This window comes from Dama dama, chromosome 5 (genome assembly GCF_033118175.1).
Source record: "Dama dama isolate Ldn47 chromosome 5, ASM3311817v1, whole genome shotgun sequence".
NCBI classification, from domain to species: Eukaryota; Metazoa; Chordata; class Mammalia; order Artiodactyla; family Cervidae; genus Dama; species Dama dama.
Window position 1 is genome coordinate 126,061,442 of NC_083685.1, and position 20,250 is coordinate 126,081,691.

The following is a 20,250-nucleotide window of genomic DNA, read 5'->3' on the forward strand; positions in this document are numbered from 1 at the left end:
CACCTGGTATTTTATTTTGAGAGGACCCACGTACCAAGATGGCCCTTTGAGAAGCAGGAAGCCGGGGGCCAGGGAGCAGGCCAGGTAAACACGGGTTTGCCACAGCCCGCTGCCCGTGGATGACCTGGAAGTGGGCCTTGGGCAGAACCTGCTGGAACATCACGTGGTCCTGAGCCCATCCACGGCGGCTGCGAAATCTGCTCTCCCCGCTTCCCTGCCCATGGCTCAGTGGCCACTGACCAGCTCCCGGTGGAAAGAGAGAGCTAGGTTTTCTGAGCTGCCCGGGTCTGAAGAGCCCCCACCGAGAGACTGCGTGAATCAAGGAACCAGGGTCGCGGCCAAGAGTCCAGGCATTCAGAGCCCTCAAACCCACCCCACTCATCCCCCAAACAGAAAAGAAATGTATACAGTGTTTCGTCCCCCTTCCCTCCTTCAGAAAGAGCCTCCCATCGTCCCCCGTTCCGCCCACCATCCCGTCACTGTTGTGAGAATATTTCAGGATGGGAGCAACCCGCCCATTGGGATTACATGCACCCAACCTGATCACCCCGCTTGCAGCCTTCCTTCCACTCCCTGACACCTCCAGTCACCTGCAAACCCCCATCTGCTGTGGGACAGTCACTGACGTCTCCCTGGCGTTCTTGGCTCCTCAAACCCTCCCTGACTCCCGGACGTGCGTGCTAAGTCGCTTCAGTTGTGTCCGACTCTTTGCGACCCTATGGACAGTAGCCTTCCAGGCCCCTCTGTCCATGGGATTCTCCAGGCAAGAATACTGGAGTGGGTTGCCATTCCCTCCTCAAGGGGAGACCCAGGGATTGAACCTATGTCTCTTATGTCTCCTGCACGGGCAGGTGGGTTCTTTACCACTCGGGCCACCTGGAAAGACTTCACTGGCTCCCACTGCCCCTAAACTAAGACCAAACTCCTTTGCTCAGCAGCATTCAAGGCCCTTGCAACGTCCCATCCCTCCTATTCCCCACAGGAAATGGCCATCCCAGCCTGAGGTCAGTTCTGAGTCTGGCCACGGGACAGACCTTCCTGTGGCTTCACTCACGCTGTCCCCCACTCTCAATCCAGGACACTGACGCCTGTCCTCTCTGAACCAATCCCCCTTTAAAGCCCCCTGCTTCTCCCAGAAACTTTGGTCAGTGACCCCACTCCATAGCATAGACCACCCCACTCTGCTCTCCCAAAGCTTCCCCTCTAGCACGAATTAAATGATTCTGCCCTGCTTTGCACGGTTAATTGTTTTATATATAGATACCTGGCTTCCCTCATTCTGTGATAGGCTCAGTGGGGAACGGATTTCATGCCTAGCTGCCCCGCAGCCCTGGAATAAGGCTCTGTACATACAGTAAATTGGGTGGAATGATTGGAATGATTGGCCAAGACCTGAGGGTTGCTGGAGGCCTTCTCTCGGGGGAAGGGGCAGACTCCGGGTCTAGGCTTGGACTTGCTGCTGCCCTGAGCCCCACACTCAGATCCCTGGCTCTCTCTGGCTCCCAGAATCCCAGGCCAAGATACTCAGACAAACACTAGCTGGTCTGGTAACCCAACACCCATAATAGTTTATTTCTGTGTTGTTGTTGTTTAGTCTCTAAGTCATGTTTAACTCTTTGCGACCCCATGGACTGTAGCCCACCAGGCTCCTCTGTCCTTGGGATTTCCCAGGCAATACTGGAATGGGTTGCCATTTCCTCCTCCAGGGGATCTTCCAACTGTACAATTTCCCAAGAATCTTTTGTATATATTTGATCTTAACAACCCTAGGAGTTCAAAAGGTAGACATTATCTCCATATTAGAGATTTAAAACTGAGGTTCATACAGGCTAAGTGACTAGCCCTGGGTTAGAATCCACTGGTTTTAACTCCACTGAACTGGCTCTTCACTGTTCTGTGCCCCAAAGCACTTTCGCCGTATCTCTCTGTAGCTCATTTTCTGAGCTCTGAACGTTCATTTACGTATAGGTCTTCCTTCCTCCACCAGGATGTAAGCTCTTCTCCTGAAAGACATGTGCCCAAGCCTCCTTGTGTCCCTTGGTGCCTTGCCCCTTGTAGGGCCTCGATCAGTATTTGCGAGGGAATAAACAGACGAAGCGAAGCGCCTGCATGGGCCATCACAAGAGGGACGCTGGCAACAGAGCCGACCTGCTCTCTAGCCTGCAGCCTCCCTTCTTAGCCATCCTCCCATCTCCCAACAAAACTGTCACCTTTAGAAGTCGGCCTCATAAGGGCGCTGCCCTGGGCAAGTGCCCGGCCTGTGGCAGGGCGCTGGGTCTGCCTCTCCACCCCTTCTCCCTTCTTCAGGCCTGTTCTCCCGTGGCCGCCGGCCCACTGTGGGCACATCCTCTCTGGGTGCTCTGCAGCCCGCCCCGCCTTCAGGGCCCTAGTTCACCAGCCTCCCCAGCCACCAGCTTGGATCACCTACCAGCATTCCAAAGACCCAGCCTCAGCCTGCACCCCCTTGCCTGGGATTTGAGGGCCCCTTGACTCTTAAAGTCAGCCAGGACCCCGAGGGGACGGGGTGGGGGTAGAGAACCAGAGTGCCACGGGAGAGCCAGATGTGCCCACACTCACCAGAGCCGGCGCCTCTGCTGCCGGGGCAGGGCCGGCCAGCTGGCATCTGGGTGGAGCTTGGGCCCAGCTGTTGCTGGCGCCGCTTGAGGCTTGACTCCGGCTCTCTTGCTCGCCGGAAGCCCAGCCGCGGTGCGCCGAGGCCTCTGGGAACCGCGCTGTGCTATTCCGGGACGGTGATGGAGCTCCGGGACGCCTGGCAGCGGCTGGAATTTCAGCCCCTTTGGTCTGGGCGCTCTTGGCCTCCCCTCTGATGACAAGGCAGAGTTCGGTCAGGACGCCAAGTTCAGAACCACTGATGGAGCGTTTGAGGGTCTTAATAGCAGCTGTGGTTTTGCTAAAGTGGGGCCTGGCGTACACAATCTATTCTTCAGCCCTCCGAGACGACGGCCTTCATTCTTGCTGTCACTCACACCCACGACCCGTGGTCGTTTTCCGTTAGTTTTGGTTTGTCCGCGATGTAACCACCCACCCCGCGACGTTAACCCATCACTGCATTCTGATGCAGTGGCTCAAATTAAACCCAGTGGTAGGTCTCCTCTGAAAGCCTCCTTCCTTCCTTCCCTCCTGCCCTCCCTTCCTCCTCCCTCCTTTCCTTCCTTCCTTCTTTCTTGAGTTGACCCTGGAAAAGACTTGCTTATGCAGTGTAAAACAATCAAGTATGAAGAATGAGTTTGCTGACAACAGATTAGAGTCATAATCGAAACCAATTTACCACAAAGTTAAGCCCCCGTGATTAACCTGTCTGGGGAGAGCCCTCCGAGAAGCCTCCTGAAACAATGCCCAGCCTCCGTGTGGGAACTGGAGGCCAGGCTGGGGGAGCCTCCCTAAGGTCACAAGTGAGGGACATACAGCTTAAGCTTGGCGCTCTGACTTCCTGCCATGGGATCATAGAGTTTCAGAGCTGGAAGGAGCAGTATGTATGAGTGTATGTGTTAATCACTCAGTCGTGTCTGACTCTTTGTGACCCTGTGGACTGTAGCCCACCAGGTTCCTCTAGCCCATGGGATTCTCCAGGCAAAAATACTGGAATGGGTTGTCATTCCCTTCTCCAAATCTTCCCGACCCAGAGATTGAACCTGAGTCTCCTGCCTTGCAGGGAGATTTTTCCCATCAGAGTTGTCCAAAGAGCAAGAACTTGCTCATATGTAAAATGGGGTCACAATTCCTGCCCCTACTCCCCTGCTCATTGCTGTAGAGATGACAGGAAACCACAGATTTGAGCACCCCTGGCCAGAGTGTCTGGTTATTTGGGACCTTCCTGTCCCAGGCTCATCTCCCTCCTCTGCCCGTCTGTGTAAGGAGAAAGCAGCTCATGAAAATGGAGGCAAAGCTCTTTAGGCTTTCCCAAACTTAAGCACGCAGCTTCACAGTTTGTTGTGTTTGTTTAAAAAGCAGATTTCTGGGCCCCATTCTGAACTCTGGAATTTTGGTCTCTAACCAAGAAGAAGACTAAATGCCTGTTTTTAAAAATCTCTGCTCCCCACCCCCAAATATGATTAATGATGCACACTGCCTTTGAGAACCAAGGTTAAGTCAAGAATTGTTCAAGGCAGCTATGAGGAGAGGAAAGTGGAATAGAGGCCAAACGCAAACAGCACAGATGGTCCGTGGAGGCTTCTGTGTTGCCACAGCCAGGGGGGCAGGTTCCCTGCTTTCAGGGGATGAGGGTCATTGGAAGATGAGCATAAGTGTTAGAGGAACCACTGACCGACACCACCCACGCTGGCCAGGCAAGATAGAATCACTTTGCATGAGTTATCTTAAAACAGGAGGTCCTGGTAAGCAACGCGGAACTCACAAGCTACCACTGGAAGAATTCGGGAAAGGTCAAAAGGAGAGAAGAGACACCAGTCCATATGTCCTACCAGCCTCCCTGAACCCTTCTGGATGGAGTCCGTCTTAGCTGAGCAGGGCACACGCCACCAGGAAGGCCCCTGTGTCAGAGTGATTGGCCTGAGACAACCCCCAAACTAATCCCATCACCATAAAACCCAAGACTCCAAGAGCAGAGCAGTTCTTCGGGGTTCCCTGACCCGCCAGCTCTCTGGAGCTGGACCCAGGCGCCCCTTCCCAGTAACGTCTCTTGCTTTGTCAGCATGTGATCTGCTCGGGCAAGTCATTTCCAAGTGTTAGACAGGAGCCCAGCTCTGGAAGGAGTCCCCCTCCTGCAACAGGAGGCTGGAGCCAGAGTGGGAAGCGCAGAGGGCATCCACGAGGGATGCGTCCCAGCAAAGGAGAGTGGTGCAGCTTCCTGTCCCGCGGTGGCGCATCCACGCTTTGGCTCTCCTGTGCTGAAGGCGTGACCGAGGGTCCGGAAGTCACTGCTGGGCTTCTCTCGCTTTGTCTGGTGCTCCTGTCCCGAATATTTTCCAGCCAGGTCTGAGATCATTCCAATTAGAGGCATGGTTCCTGCGTTTAAGATAACCTAAAGTTATCCTGGAGTTGATCATAGCCTGAAGCGTACTATCAAGACTATACGTTTTCTATAACACGGGGAACTCCGCTTAACATTCTGTAAGGGTTAGATAGCATCACTGACTCAATGGACAAGAATTTGAGCAAACTCCGGGAGATAGCGGAGGGCGGAAGAACCAGGAGTGCTGTGGTTCATAGGGTCGCAGAGGGTCAGATGGGATTTAACAACTAAATAAATGAGAAAAGAATTTGAAAAAGAATGGATACTTGTATTTGTATAGGATCACTTTGCTCTGCCGTTGAAACTATCACAACATTAATCAACTATATTCTAATATAAAAAAAAAAGGTAGGTCTTATGAATCTACCCAGGCTCTGTATTTTTTTTTTCAGACTCTGTATTTTATTTTTCTGTGTTTTTTTTTTTTTTTCAGACTCTGATTTTAGGAAGTTCTCCAAGTGATTGTTGTGTCTAATAGAATTTGAGAGCCACTGAAATACAAATCTGTCTTGGAGACAAGCAAATACTTCCCAGGAACATAAGCGATGAGCAGAACTGGGGCTCAGGAGTGGAGAAGCAGCTGACTGGAGAGTAAATGATCGCAGAGTTGTCTGATTAAATGCACGCCCTCCTGGGAGCTGAGTTTTCTTGGGGAGTGAAGTGAGGAGAGTGCATTAAGGCGTGGAGCCCTTGGGGGGATGATGTTGTCATGACGGGCATTGGCCTGACCCATAAACTGAAGCCCCCGGACTCTTGCCTGTTGAAAGATGAGGATCCCAGAGGTGGGAAGGGAGCAGAAGGCAAGAAAACGTGAGCCAACCCCCAAAGAAATACTTTTCAGGAGCTGACTCCTCGTAGGTTTCCTTTCCCTGGAGATCAGAGGCAGTTATGGTTGAATTATTTTCTGTTGGTGTCTGGTCTTGCCCCTTCTTGTAAACAGGGGAGAATGGAATCTGATTTCATGTTGGATCCGTTTCTTTCACTTTACTTTTGCTCTCAATGGCTTTTGTTAGATAGGATGCTGTCTATAGCTGTCACCATACATAATGGCCTGCCTGGGGAACCCTGCCCACCTGTGAATGACTGCAGAAAAGAAGAAATTAACACATCCTGTCCCCGATGCTGACCAAGCCAGCAGATACTCTGCAAGACTTACAGCCTGTTTACTTCCTCATCTCCTCCCCCTCTCTGTTTTATAAAAGAAACTGGCATCAAAGACTCCGATAAGATGGTACTCTAGGACACGAGACTGCCATCTTCTCGGATGCATGGCTTTCTGAATAAAGTCGAATGGACTCGCTATTTCTTGCCTCAACACCTCATCTCCTGCCCTGAGCTTGGATTCAGTAACATTCTCACCTAGACTCCTCTTTTTGGACCTGGTAGAGCTTCAGAGAAAAAGCAAGTCAGCTCAAGTGAAGGCCTTGGATGCTGTCATGGGACATCTTAGGTCAAAGTGACAGAGGGGAGGAAAGAGTAAGTTTCCCTCCACTCTCCTAAGTTCTGCTGTAAACTCTGTAACGAAAGACACACACACGGGACACATTTATTAACATGTACACCTTGTGTACTGGAGAAGGCAATGGCAACCCACTCCAGTACTCTTGCCTGGAGAACCCCATGGACGGAGGAGCCTGGTAGGCTGCGGTCCATGGGGTCGCTAAGAGTCAGACACGACTTTGAAGCGACTTAGCAGCAGCAGCAGCACAGCTTGTGTCCACACGGGGGATGTGTGCATGCTCAGTGGTGTCCCACTCTTTGGGACCCGCATGGACTGTTGCCCACCAGACTCCTCTGTCCATAGCATTTCTCCAGGCAAGAATCCTAGAGTGGGTTTCCATTTCCTTCTCCAGGGGATCTTCCCAACCTAGGAATCAAACCTCGGTCTCCTGCGTCTTCTCCTAAATCTCCTGCTTTGCAGGCCAGTTCTTTACCTACTGAGCCATCGGGGAAGCTCACACATGTGGGCATAACCAGAGGGGAAAGTGAGTAACTCAAAGAGGTAGCTCAGAATTCTGACTTGCTGTCTTCCGCTTAAGACAAAAGAGAGGTGTGAGGGAGACTGCTTAGGGGGACGTGACCAAGAAAGGCAGGATCCACAAGAGGAAGGTTACACAGATTTCCATCGACACCTCCTCCATTGATAAGACTGTCAGGATTTAGAGTTGCCATCTTCTTCCTGGCATGGAGAGGAAGATGCCTCTGCAAATGGAGATTTCTTTCATAAATAGGAATTTCCCTTGCCAAAGGGTAATTGTGGCTCTGCCTTCAGAGTTTCTCCTGCGTGTGCTGTTTCTCAGAATAGTCCCTGTGCCTGAGAGGTGTATTTTGGGGTATATTCTACCACTCTTTAGTGAAATTCTTGGGGAAACCACGCCCAGTAACCTCCCTTGATGTTTCCCAGAGGGCTCCACTTGCCATGAGGAGGCACACCTGCAGATTCTTTGCATCCAATTTTCATAGATGATACTGCTCATTCAGAAGGAAATTTCAAATGCCACTGCTTTTTCTTATTTCTTTTTTTTCCCCCATTGCCTCATTTCACTACAAGCATTTGCTGTTTGCTGCTCTCAGGTGGAGGTAGGAGCCACTAACTTACGGAGGAAGAAGGGGAGTGGGTACTTCTCCTAGAGGGAGCCCGTGGTTCCTGGACCTCTGCTCGTCCAAGGTCATTTTGATCTGCTTAAACCAAAGCAGCCAGGCACCGAGATTTCCTCCCGACAGCCCTTTCGCCCTAATACTGTATTGCATTTCAAAACAGTTGTCCTGCTCGCTCTTGGGCCATTCCTAACCAGGGCTGAAAACAAAGACTCGTTCCAGTTCTTAGACCCACCCTGGCAGTGAAATGTGGTCTCGAATAGCCCCTCAGAGGGGGGGCCAGTCTGCCGCTGCGTTTCTGATGCTTCTCCTGCAAAGACTGAGGGGGTCTCCCCAGGGCCCCGGACAAGAGCTACAGCCTGGCCCCCACGGGCTGTCTCCCACCCCTCGCACAACGTGTGCAGCCAGCTGTTGATGGTGCTTGCAGCTGAAACAACCGGCTGCCGGGTGAGAGGGGGATAGAAATTATAGACTCAGAGCATCTGACTTCCCCAGCCCTTCAGTTAAACTATGAGCGCTAGGCAGGGAGTCAGGAAACCCGGGTCCAGGACTCAGCCTGATCGCTGAGTAGCTGCTGGTACAGCCACGAAGACTCTCGATAATAACAGTAGCTAATGCTTACTCTGGCCGCTCTGTGGTAAAGAACCTGCCTGCCAATGATGGAGCTGCGGGTTGGATCCCTGGGTCCAGAAGATCCCCTGGAGAAGGAAATGACAATCCACTCCAGTATTCTTGCCTGGGAAATCCCATGGATAGAGGAGCCTGGCGTATTTGCTGTCCTGTGAAATCTAGTGGCTTAAAAGCAATAAGTATTTGTTATGGCTCTGTATATAGGAGTCAGGGATCAAGAAGTGGATTACCTAGGAGATCTGGTCTGGAGTTTCTCATGAGACTGCAGCCAAGATGTTGGCTGGGGCGGCAAATTCATCTAGTTGAAATCGTTCACCGCAGATTAAGGCTTGAACCCACATGCCGGGTCTCAATCTCAGCCAAAACCTAGTTTGGGACTCAAACCCATGAGGCTGGTACTTGAACCCAGCCAGAACCTACAGTCTTCTGACTGAGATCACAGACCACATTTTGGTACCTAATGAAGCTCAGATTCTTGATATCTCATCACAGAAAGAATTCAGTAAGAGACAGAGTGATAGGTAAGAAGTGGATTTATTTAGTGAGAAGCAGCCAGAGTGTGGGCCGTTGCAGAGAGTTAGTGTGGCCTTGAAATGTGGTGTGGTTAGCTTTTATGGTCTGGGTAATCTCATAAGCTAATGAGTGGGAGGATTATTCCAACTATTTTAGGGAAGGGGTGGAGATTTCCAGGGAACTGCGCCACCGCCCACCTTTTGGTCTTTGATGGCTGGCCTTGGAACTATCAAGGCGACTTTGGGTGTGTCATTGGCTTGCTGATGGGTTATGATGAGCATATATTGAGGATCGAGGTCTAGTTGAAGTTGACTTGTCTGCCATCTTGGGACTCATATGATTCTTATCAGTTTCTGTTGTGCCCTCGGGTCAGTTCAGTTCAGTTGCTCCAAACTGAACTGAGTGTCCAACTCTTTGCCACCCCATGGACTGCAGCATGCCAAGCTTCCCTGTCCATCACCAGCTCCCGGAGTTTGCTCCAACTCATGTCCATTGGCTTGGTGATGCCATCCCACCATTTCATCCTCTGTTGTCCCCTTCTTCTCCTGCTTTCAATCTTTCCCAGCATCAGGGCCTTTTCCAGTGAGTCAGTTCTTCCCATCAGATGGCCAAAGTATTGGAGCTGCAGCTTCAGCATCAGTCCTTCCAATGAACACCCAGGGCTGATCTCCTTTAGGATGGACTGGTTGGATCTCCTTGCAGTCCAAGGGACTCTCAAGAGTCTTCTTCGGCACTCAGCTTTCTTCACAGTCCAACTCTCACATCCATACATGACCACTGGAAAAACCATAGCTTTGACTGGGTAGACCTTTGTTGACAAAGTAATGTCTCTGCTTTTTAATATGCTGTCTAGGTTGGTCATAACTTTCCTTCCAAGGAGTAAGCGTCTTTTAATTTCATGGCTGCAGTCACCATCTGCAGTGATTTTGGAGCCCCCAAAAATAAAGTCTGACACTGTTTCCACTGTTTCCCCATCTATTTCCCATGAAGTGATAGGACCAGATGCCATGATCTTAGTTTTCTGAATGTTGAGCTTTAAGCCAACTTTTTCATTCTCCTCTTTCACTTTCATCAAGAGGCTTTTTAGTTCCTCTCCACTTTCTGCCATAAGGGTGGTGTCATCTGCATATCTGAGGTTATTTATATTTCTCCCGGCAATCTTGATTCCAGCTTGTGCTTCTTCCAGCCCAGCATTTCTCATGATGCACTCTGCATATAAGTTAAATAAGCAGCATGACAATATACAACCTTGACGTACTCCTTTTCCTATTTGGAACCAGTCTGTTGTTCCATGTCCAGTTCTAACTGTTGCTTCCTGACCTGTATATAGGTTTCTCAAGAGGCAGGTCAGGTGGTCTGGTATTCCCATCTCTTTCAGAATTTTCCACAGTTTGTTGTGATCCACACAGTCAAAGGCTTTGGCATAGTCAATAACGCAAAAATAGATGTTTTTCTGGAACTCTCTTGCTTTTTCCATGATCCAGCAAATGTTGGCAATTTGATCTCTGGTTCCTCTGCCTTTTCTAAAACCAGCTTGAACATCTGGAAGTTCACAGTTCACGTATTGTTGAAGCCTGGCTTGGAGAATTTTGAGCATTACTTTACTAGCGTGTGAGATGAGTGCAATTGTGCCATAGTTTGATCATTCTTTGGGATTGGAATGAACACTGACCTTTCCCAGTCCTGTGCCCACTGCTGAGTTTTCCAAATTTGCTGGCATATTCAGTGCAGCACTTTCACAGCATCATCTTTCAGGATTTGAAATAGCTCAACTGGAATTCCATCACCTCCACTAGCTTTGTTCGTAGTGATACTTTCTAAGGCCCACTTGACTTCACATTCCAGGATGTCTGACTCTAGGTGAGTGATCACACCATCATGATTATCTGGATCGTGAAGATCTTTTTTGTACAGTTCTTCTGTGTATTCTTGCCACCTCTTCTTAATATCTTCTGTTTCTGTTAGGTCTATACCATTTCTGTCCTTTATCGAGCTCATCTTTGCATGAAATGTTCCCTTGGTATCTCTAATTTTCTTGAAGAGATCTCTAGTCTTTCCCATTCTGTTGTTTTCCTCTATTTCTTTGCATTGATCGCTGAGGAAGGCTTTCTTATCTCTCCTTGCTCTTCTTTGGAACTCGGCATTCAAATGGGAATACCTTTCCTTTTCTCCTTTGCTTTTTGCTTCCCTTCTTTTCACAGCTATTTGTAAGGCCTCCTCAGACAGCCATTTTGCTTTTTTGCATTTCTTTTCCTTGGGGATGGTCTTGATCCCTGTCTCCTGTACAGTGTCATGAACCTCCGTCCATAGTTCATCAGGCACTCTATCAGATCTAGTCCCTTAAATCTATTTCTCACTTCCACTGTATAGTCATAAGGGATTTGATTTAGGTCTACCTGAATGGTCTAGTGGTTTTCCCTACTTTCTTCAATTTAAGTCTGAATTTGGCAATAAGGAGTTCATGATCTGAGCCACAGTCAGCTCCTGGTCTTGTTTTTGCTGACTGTATAGAGCTTCTCCATCTTTGGCTGCAAAGAATATAATCTATCTGATTTTGGTGTTGACCATCTGGTGATGTCCATGTGTAGAGTCTTCTCTTGTGTTGTTGGAAGCGGGTGTTTGCTATGACCAGTGTGTTCTCTTGGCAAAACTGTATTAGCCTTTGCCCTGCTTCATTCCATACTCCAAGGCCAAATCTGCCTGTTACTCCAGGTGTTTCTTGACTTCCTACTTTTGCATTCCAGTCCCCTGTTATGAAAAGGACATCTTTTTTGGGTGTTAGTTCTAAAAGGTCTTGTAGGTCTTCATAGCACCATTCAACTTCAGCTTCTTCAGCATTACTGGTCGGGGCACATGCCTGCTCATTAGCGTATGAAATTCAGTTCAGTTCAGTCGCTCAGTTGTGTCTGACTCTTTGCAATCCCATGGACTGCAGCACTCTAGGCCTCCCTGTCCATCACCAACTCCTGGCGCTTACTCAAACTCATTGAGTCGGTGATGCCATCCAACCATCTTATCCTCTGTCGTCCCCTTCTCCTCCTGCCTTCAATCTTTCCCAGCCTATAAAAACTAACCACGGATTCTGGCTTCAAAGTAAACGCTCTGAAGAGATGGGAAAAAAGAAAAAAAGAAAAAAAAACTAACCATGGCAAATTTCACGGACACATTCACCCTCTGCGATGGCCCACACTCTGTCTGTGGAGTGTGTTTCTCACTGTATCTGAATAAATCCATTTCTTCCCTATCACTTTGTCTCCCACTAAATTCCTTCTATGGTGAGACATCAAGTACCTGGGCTTCATTAGGTTCTGAAACCAGATACTGTGGGTTTTGTCTGGGTTCGAGTCCCAAGCAGGGTTTTGGCTAGGCTCAATCCTAGCACATGGATTCGAGTCCCAATCTGCGGTAAACAATTTCAGCTTTTCCTCCAAGGAGCAAGTGTCTTTTAACTTCGGGGCTGTAGTCACCATCTGCAGTGATTTTGGAGCCTAAGAAAATAAAGTCTGTCACTGTTTCCATTGTGTCCCCATCTATTTGCATGAAGTGATGGGACTGGATGCCATGATCTTAGCTTTCTGAATGTTGAGTTTTAAGCTGGCTTTTTCCCCCTCCTCTTTCACTTTTGTCAAGAGGCTCCTCAGTTCCTCTTTGCTTTCTGCCATAAGGGTGGTGTCATCTGGGTATCTGAGGTGATTGATACTTCTCCCAGCAAACTTGATTCCAGCTGTGCTTCATCCAGCCCGGCATTTCTCGTGATGTACTCTACACACAAGTCAAATAAGCAGGGTGACAGTGTACAGTCTGTATTGTGTTGTGTCCTCTGGCCTCTGTCATTCTTTCAAAGGTGGTGCCCTGCCCCCTTCCTTCCTGTTTCATCACAGCAGGACTGGGGCTGCGGGATCTGCTCCTACGACAGTGCCCTCATGTGGGGCTGATTGTTGGCTGGAGGTCTCAGTTCCTTATCACATGAACTCGCCACAGACCGAGTGGCCTCGGGCTCTGGGCTTTTCCCAGTGCCAGCGTTCCAAGAGAGAGCAAGGCAGAAACTGAACCCAGTGACTGATCCAGAGAAGGCATGCACTGTTACTTCTGCAAGATCTTATTGGTTATGTTATCCAAAAACTGAGTTCACCTCTTGGTGGGTGTTTGAGCCAAAAGACACAACCAAGCCAAAGAAGAAAGAATTTATTACTTGCAGCAGGTAAAGAGAACACCTGGGATCTTTCCCAAAGCAGTGTCTCTCTGAACAACAAATTTGTAGAAGTTTTAAGCTAAGTGGGCTTCCCGTGATGGCTCAGTGGGTAAAGAATCTGCCTGCAATGCAGGAGACATAGGAGACAGGGGTTCTATCACTAGGCCAGGTAAGATCACCTGGAGAAGGAAATGACAACACACTCCAGTATTCTTGCCTGGGAAATCCCATGGACAGAGGGCCCTGGCGGGCTACAGTCCATGGGATCACAGAGTCAGACAGGACTTAGTGACAGGGTTTTTTGTGTTTTTTTTAAGCTAAGGGTACATGAACGCAGAAGAATTGATGCTTTTGAACTGTGGTGTTGGAGAAGACTCTTGAGAGTCCCTTGGACTGCAAGAAGATCCAACCCGTCAATCCTCAAGGAAATCAGTCCTGGGTGTTCATTGGAAGGACTGATGGTGAAGCTGAAACTCCAATACTTTGGCCACCTGATGCAAAGAGCTGACTCATTGGAAAAGACCCTGATGCCGGGAAAGATTGAGGGCAGGAGGAGAAGGGGACAACAGAGGATGAGATGGTTGGATGGCATCACCGACTCGATGGACATGAGTTTGGGTGGACTCGGGAGTTGGTGATGGACAGGGAGGCCTGGCGGGCTGCGGTTCATGGGGTCACAAAGAGTGGGACAGGAGGAGTGACTGAACTGAACATGCATATTCATGAAGGGGCTTGGGCAGCAGAGGACAGAGTCCAGGCTTTAGTTGATTGAAGTCACGAGAGTCAGAAAAAAGTCATTGTCGCCCCTTCAGTTCAATTCAGGGCCCTTGATCTGTGAGTACTTCAGACTAATCTTTACCATTGAAAGAGAACTGGGAGTCTTTACAACTGATGCATTATCTTTGTTATTATTAATTCTCTTGCTTGAAAATAGTCCTTTGTTTCTGCTTTCCTTTGTTCCCTGAAGACCATTAATTACTGAGACCTGCTCAGAGGCAAGGACTGTGACCAGGCGTAGATCACAAAATGGGTTAGGCCAAAAATGACTTTTTGGGATTTCCCTGGTGGTCCAGTGGTTTAGATTCCACATTTCTATTGCAGGGGACACAGGTTTGGTTCAATCCCTGGTCAGGGAATTAAGATCCCACATCCCATATCAGGCGGCACAGCCAAAAAAAAAAAGACTTCCATCAAGAAAGCTGGGCCTGGTTCTCTTTCTCCAGGGACCCTAACACTATCTGCTTACAGGTATGCAGGTCAGCCTTATTCAGTGTGGAAGGGAACTACCCAGACAGGTGACTGTCAGGGGGTGGGACTGTTTGGGGAAACACAGTCACTGAAACTGCTTACCCTGGCCAGGCACCAGAGTAATCATTTGCATGACTTATCTTACTGCCGGAGGTCCTGATAAGGACCACAGAACTAATAAGTCACCAACAACCAGAAGAGTTCAGGAAAGGTCAGAAGGAGATACTACATGTCCTGTGTGTTAGTCGCAGTCCTGCCCGACTCTTTGCCTCCCCACGGACGGTAGCCCGCCAGGCTCCTCTGTCCATGGGATTTCCCAGGCAAGAATATGGGAGTGGGTTGCCATCCCCTCTTCCAGGGGATCTTCCCAACTCAGGGATCGAACCCAGGTCTCCCGCATTTCAGGCATTCTTTACATCTGACCTATCTGCCACATGTCCTACCACCTCCCAGAGTCCCTCTCGATGGTATCCATCGTGGTTGAGCAATGCATGCACCACCAGGAAGGACTCTAAGTCAGAATGATTGGCCAAAGAAAACCCAAAAATGAATCCCACCACCATAAAACCCAAGACTGTGAGCCACGAGGCAGAGCAGTTCTCCTGGGTTCCTTTACCCTGCTGCTCTCTGCCCCGGGCCCCTTCCCAATAAAGTCTCTTGCTTCTCAGCTCATGTGTCTCCTTAGACAATTCATTTCCAAGTGGTAGACCAGAGCCCACTCTCAGGCCCTGGAAAGAGTTCCCTCTGTTGCAGCAGGACCACCGGGGCCATCTTGGAGGCTGGCTATCACAGATAGTAACATATAGGAAGGAACTGGGTGGTTGGGAGGATCAAATTAAGAGACTGATGTCAATGTGCGGAGTGAGTTTCCCAGGGCTGCTGAATCACAGAGACAGTGGCTTCACACACAGGAGTGTGTCTTCTCACAGTCCTGGGGGCTGGAAGTCCAAAGTCAGGTGAGCCCTGGGCTCTCTGTGGCTCCCGGGACAGAGTCTTCCGTGTCTCTTCCGGCAACTGGTGGTCGCTGGCAATCTTTGGAAGTGTTTTTTTTGTTTGTTTTGGCTGCCCCATGGCATGCTGGGTCTCCCACCAGGGATCAAACCTGTACCCCTGCATTGAGAACGTGGAGTCGTACCCATTAGACCACCGGGAAAGTCCCCACATGGTTTTCTTATAAGGACGTTGTCACACTGGATTGACACGTGGTAGTGATCTGGTCACTTCAGTCGTGTCTGACTCTTTGCTACCCCGTGGACTATAGCTTGCCAGGCTCCTCTGTCCATGAGATTTCCCAGGCAAGAATACTCGAGTGGGTTGCCATTTCCTTCTCCAGGAGATCCTCCGGACCCAGAGATCAAATCCGGATCTCCTGCATTGCAGGAGGGTTCTTTACTGACTGAGCCATCAGGGAAGCCCAGATTGGATGGAATCTCATCCAATATAACTTCATCTTAACTTGATAACATCTGCAAAATTCTGTTTCCAAAGAGGGTCACCTTGACAGCTGCCAGGTATTAGGACTTCACTATATCTCTTTTTGGGGTGTGTGGGGGGGGGGCTTAATTCAACCCCCAGCACATGCTATGTAATGTGTAAAACCCTGTACATAGAAATAAGCATTGTCTTAGATCACAGTGGTGCTGGTGGGAATAACAGTGATGGGAGCCAGTGGTTAGAATGGCCAGCCTAGTCAGCATTGTGATGTCAGCACAGGGACAATTCTTTAGGGCACTTTATTTTTTATTTTATTTTACTTTTTTGGCTGCACCGCATGGCATGTGGGATCTTAGTTCCCTGAGCAGGGATCAAACTCACATCTCCTGCATTGGAAGCTCAGATTTTTAACCACTGTATTACCAGGGAAGTCTCAAGGTCACTTTAAAAGTCCCTGATGTCTTGGCCATTTTCCCAGGTCCTGTCATTGGCACTTCCTCGTGGATTCCAGTGGATTCTAGATTCTGGCCACAGACTTTGTGTCTAACATTTCTCAGAGGCTGCTTCTACTCCAGAACCTTCTCTCCTGACTTCCCCACACATCTCCGCAGCCCACGTCTCCTCCCTCTGTTTCTGAAGCCACCGTGTCTCTAAAAATTGTCTCCTGGCAGAGTCCCGGCGCCCCTCAAGAAACACAGCTCAGTCCCTCATTCCTGGGCTCACCGACTCTGAAGCCAAACCCACCGCTGGTCAACGTGCAAGAAAAACGCCAGGAGGGAAGGGCTTTCCCGTCACAGCCCTGCCTCTGATTAGTCTCCTCCAGCAAATCCCTTCAGGACCCTTTCTGCCCTAGCCTCCTGATTCCTCAGCCACGTGTCTTCAGATACACGCTGGATAAGTGTGTGCAAGAGGCAGGGTATAAAGGAAACCGAGTCAGTCTCTGCCTTCAGACACGCATAATCTAATCAATGAGATCAATGACAACAGTCACTGAGATGCGGGGTGATAGTCACAGAAGTGCACCAGGACCTTGGGGATGAAGCCGGAGGACTCCACGGATGCTGGGGAGGAGGGTGCGGGAATCCAGGAGAGAGTAAGAAAAGAGGTGAGATCTGAGCTGGATGGGGAACAATGAAAGGAATGCAAGGGCAGGATGGAAAGGAATTCCAAGCATGAGAGGAGACCTGGAGGCTGTGGGGTCTTGGTGGGTTCAGAAAGCAACAAGTAACCCCTTGTGGCTCAGGCACCCGCTGACGGCTCCTGGGAGAGGATCCCTCCTTGCCTCTTATTTTTATTTATTTTTCTTTCTTCCCTTTCCTTTTATAGCTCCGGGGGGCTCCAGGCACTCCTTGGCTGGTGACAGCCTCATTCTAGTCTCTGACTCTGGCTTCACATGACCTGACTCTCTGTGTCTTCTTTTCTGTCTCTTAGAAGGACACTTGTCACTGGATGGAGGGCCCATCCCAATTCAGGATGATCTCGTTTCAAGATCTTTATCTTTTTCTTCCTGCCCATTCGGTAGGGCTTCCGAGGTCTCAGTTACCCAACCAGGGATTGAACTCTGGTCACGGCAGAGTGAAAGCACCAAGTCGGAACCACTGGACCTCTAGGGGACTCCCTCAAGATGTTTATCTTAATTATATCTGCAAAGATCCTTATTCCAAAAGTGCCAAATGAACGTATCTATTTTTTTTTTTTTTCCAGTAGAGGAGAAGGGGAGAGATAGATGCCATTCAACCCACTAACTCCCCCAGCCCCAACCCCACCGGTTCTGGTTATCTGTTGCTATGCAGCAAATAACCCCTAAATATAGTGACTTCAAGCAACAAGCATCTCCTTACCGCTCGTGTTTCTTCTGGGTTAGGAATTCGGGAAGGGCTTGTCTGGGCAGTTCCCCCTCTGCGGGCTGATTTGGGCTTCCTCACATCATGGCTGCCGGGGGAGGTCAGCGCATTCATGCAGAGTGAGGCAGAGAGCTTGTGGTTTGTGACTTAGTTTCCAGCATTACGGGGGCCGCTTCCTCCTGCTCTGCCATTCACAAATGCTCGCCCTCTCCCCGGGCTCACAGCAGCTCTCTGCAAAAGAGAGAGAGCATTCCCCTTCACAGAGAGACAGGCTGAGCAAGGTAAGCAACTGCCACATTGTTACAACCAAGGGTGTGCGAGCCTGCTAAGTCGCTTCAGTCCTATCTGACTCTTTGCGACCCCATGGACTGTAGCAAACCAGGCTCCTCTGTCCATGGGATTCTCCAGGCAAGAATACCAGAGTGGGTTGCCATTCCCTTCTTCAGGGGATCTACCTGACCCAGGGATGCAACCCGCATCTCTTATGTCTCCTGCATTTGGCAGGTGGGTTCTTTACCACCAGCGCCACCTGGGAAGTCCAAGGGCAGAACCCAGGAAAGTGACTTCAGGGTCTGTAATCATAACATGAACATGGAACCTGTGGTCACTTTCTCTTCTCCAGTGTTTTGTTCTTTTGACCTGAGAAGGGCCTGACCCACCCCAGACCGCTATCCAAAAGGTTCACAGACAATAACTGCTGTGCAAAGGTGGCCTGGGGATGGGCAGTCAGGTGCCCTGGCTCCCAGCCCTGGCTCTGCCACTTCTATCTGTGTGGTCTTGTGTGTGTTTTCTTGTTCAATAACAGAATGAATCATGCCAGCCTCTCTCCTTTCACGGTCGTCACGGGTGAAATGAGGTTCAATAAGGTAGCTTGCTCGCTAAGCTGTTTAATGCTCTTCAAATAAGCAGTGTCGTATGTCTCTCTGAGCTCTTCAGAGTGCCATGAACCTCCTAGCTGCTTGACAAATATTTGTTGATTTTAATGTAAAGGTTTCCTACCAACCCTAGAAAGAGCAGCGCCTCCCAGCAACTCAGCCCTGTTCCCAAGGCCGGTTACCACCAAGGGAGCCCAATGGGTGGAATCATCAGTGAGGGACCGTGGGCTTGGAGTCTGGGTGTTGTGGAGGGGCTTTCTTTTGCCCCGAAGTAGCCAGTGAATAAGACTGGGTGACTCTTTCAGGGTATTCCTACCACCGAGAGCTTTGTAAACAAGCTACCCCCAAATGTAGTAGCTTTAAAGCAGTCTTTTGATCTCTCAACGTTGTGTGGCTTGACAGGGTTCCTCTGGCCCGTTCTCACTCAGCCACGGGGTAGGGCCTCTGTGCAGCTGTAATGAGGGAGCAGCCGGGGCTGCGGTCGTCTGAAGGCCCCCCTGGACGGGATGTCGGGTGGTCAGGGCCCACCCCACGTAGCCTCTCTGTCCAGGGGGACGGCCCCGCTTCATAAGTGGCAGCTCACAGCTCCAAGGGGCTTCCCTGGCGACTCAGACAGTAAAGACTCGGCCTGCAAAGCAGGAGACTCAGGTTCGATCCCCGGAGTGGGAAGATCCCCTGGAGAAGGACATGGCAACCCACTCCAGTATTCTTGCCTGGAGACTCCGATGGATAAAGGAGCCTGGGGGGCTATAGGCCATGGGGCTGCAAAGTCAGACACGACTGAGCGACTAACACTTTTCCACTTTCACAACTCCAAAAGCAGGTGGAAATGCCCAGTCTTGGAACTTCCATGCTGTTCCAGTGGCTAAGACTCTATGCTCCCAACACAGGGGGCCCAGGTCCCATCCTTGATCTGAGAAGTAGATCCCACATGCCCACAACTAAAGATCCAGCATGCCACAACAAAGATTGAAGACCCCAAAGCTAAGACCAGGTGTGGCCAGATAAATAATTTTTTTTTTTTTTTTAAAGAAAAAAGAAATGGCCAGTCCTCTCGAGAGTTGGCTCAGCATCGCTTGTGCTGTCAGTCAAAGCAGCCACAAGGCAGTGTGGCCACAAGCCCATGGAGAAATGGACTCTAGCTCTCGAGAGGGGAGCGGTGTGTATGTATAAGGAGGGCGGGAATTGACAGCCACCGTCTCTGACACAAGCTACTACCCAGAATAAGGGGCAGTCCTCACGACTCAGACTCCTGAGCTGCCTGGCTTCGACCGGCTGTTGCTATGACAACTCCTCCTTTGGGGGAGTGTCGGGGGACAGGGGGAAACCCCTCAATGGAGAACCTACTGGGGAGCCTTAGGCCCCTGCACCTGTCCCCCGGGTGCTGCTGGCTTGCCCTGGGCCACAGGAATCCTGTAGCGCTCGGCCCTGGGGCAGCAAGGTCAGGGCCACAGTTCGGAGGCCTGTACGTGGCCACCATCCAGCCTGGCCGCACGCCCTCCTCTGACCACAGCCCTGACCTGGCCGTTGAATGGGTTCTTGGGGTGGCTTCTGCTTGTCCGCTGGACAGCCGTGCGGGCAAAGCTCCTGCGTGGGGGCGGGGAGGGCAGGTTGAAATGGAAGGGAGAAGCCGACCAAACCATGCGTCATCGAGTGGGCTGTCTCTCTTAAATAAAGAGCTTGTCACCAGGCATCGTGTATTTGCACTTCTCAGGCAATGGAGCCCTGCTTGGCCAGCCTCTCCTCTCGTTTATTTCCTGACTCCACCCCTATTCCTGGTCCTCGCGGTGGCTCATGTTAAACTCTATGACATCCCCCAGCTTTCCCAACCCACGCTCGTCCACCAGCGGATTTCTCCCATCCTGGGTCCTTTGGTTGCCACCAAAATCTCCGCTTTCTCTGCCCAGCGAATAAAAAATACGG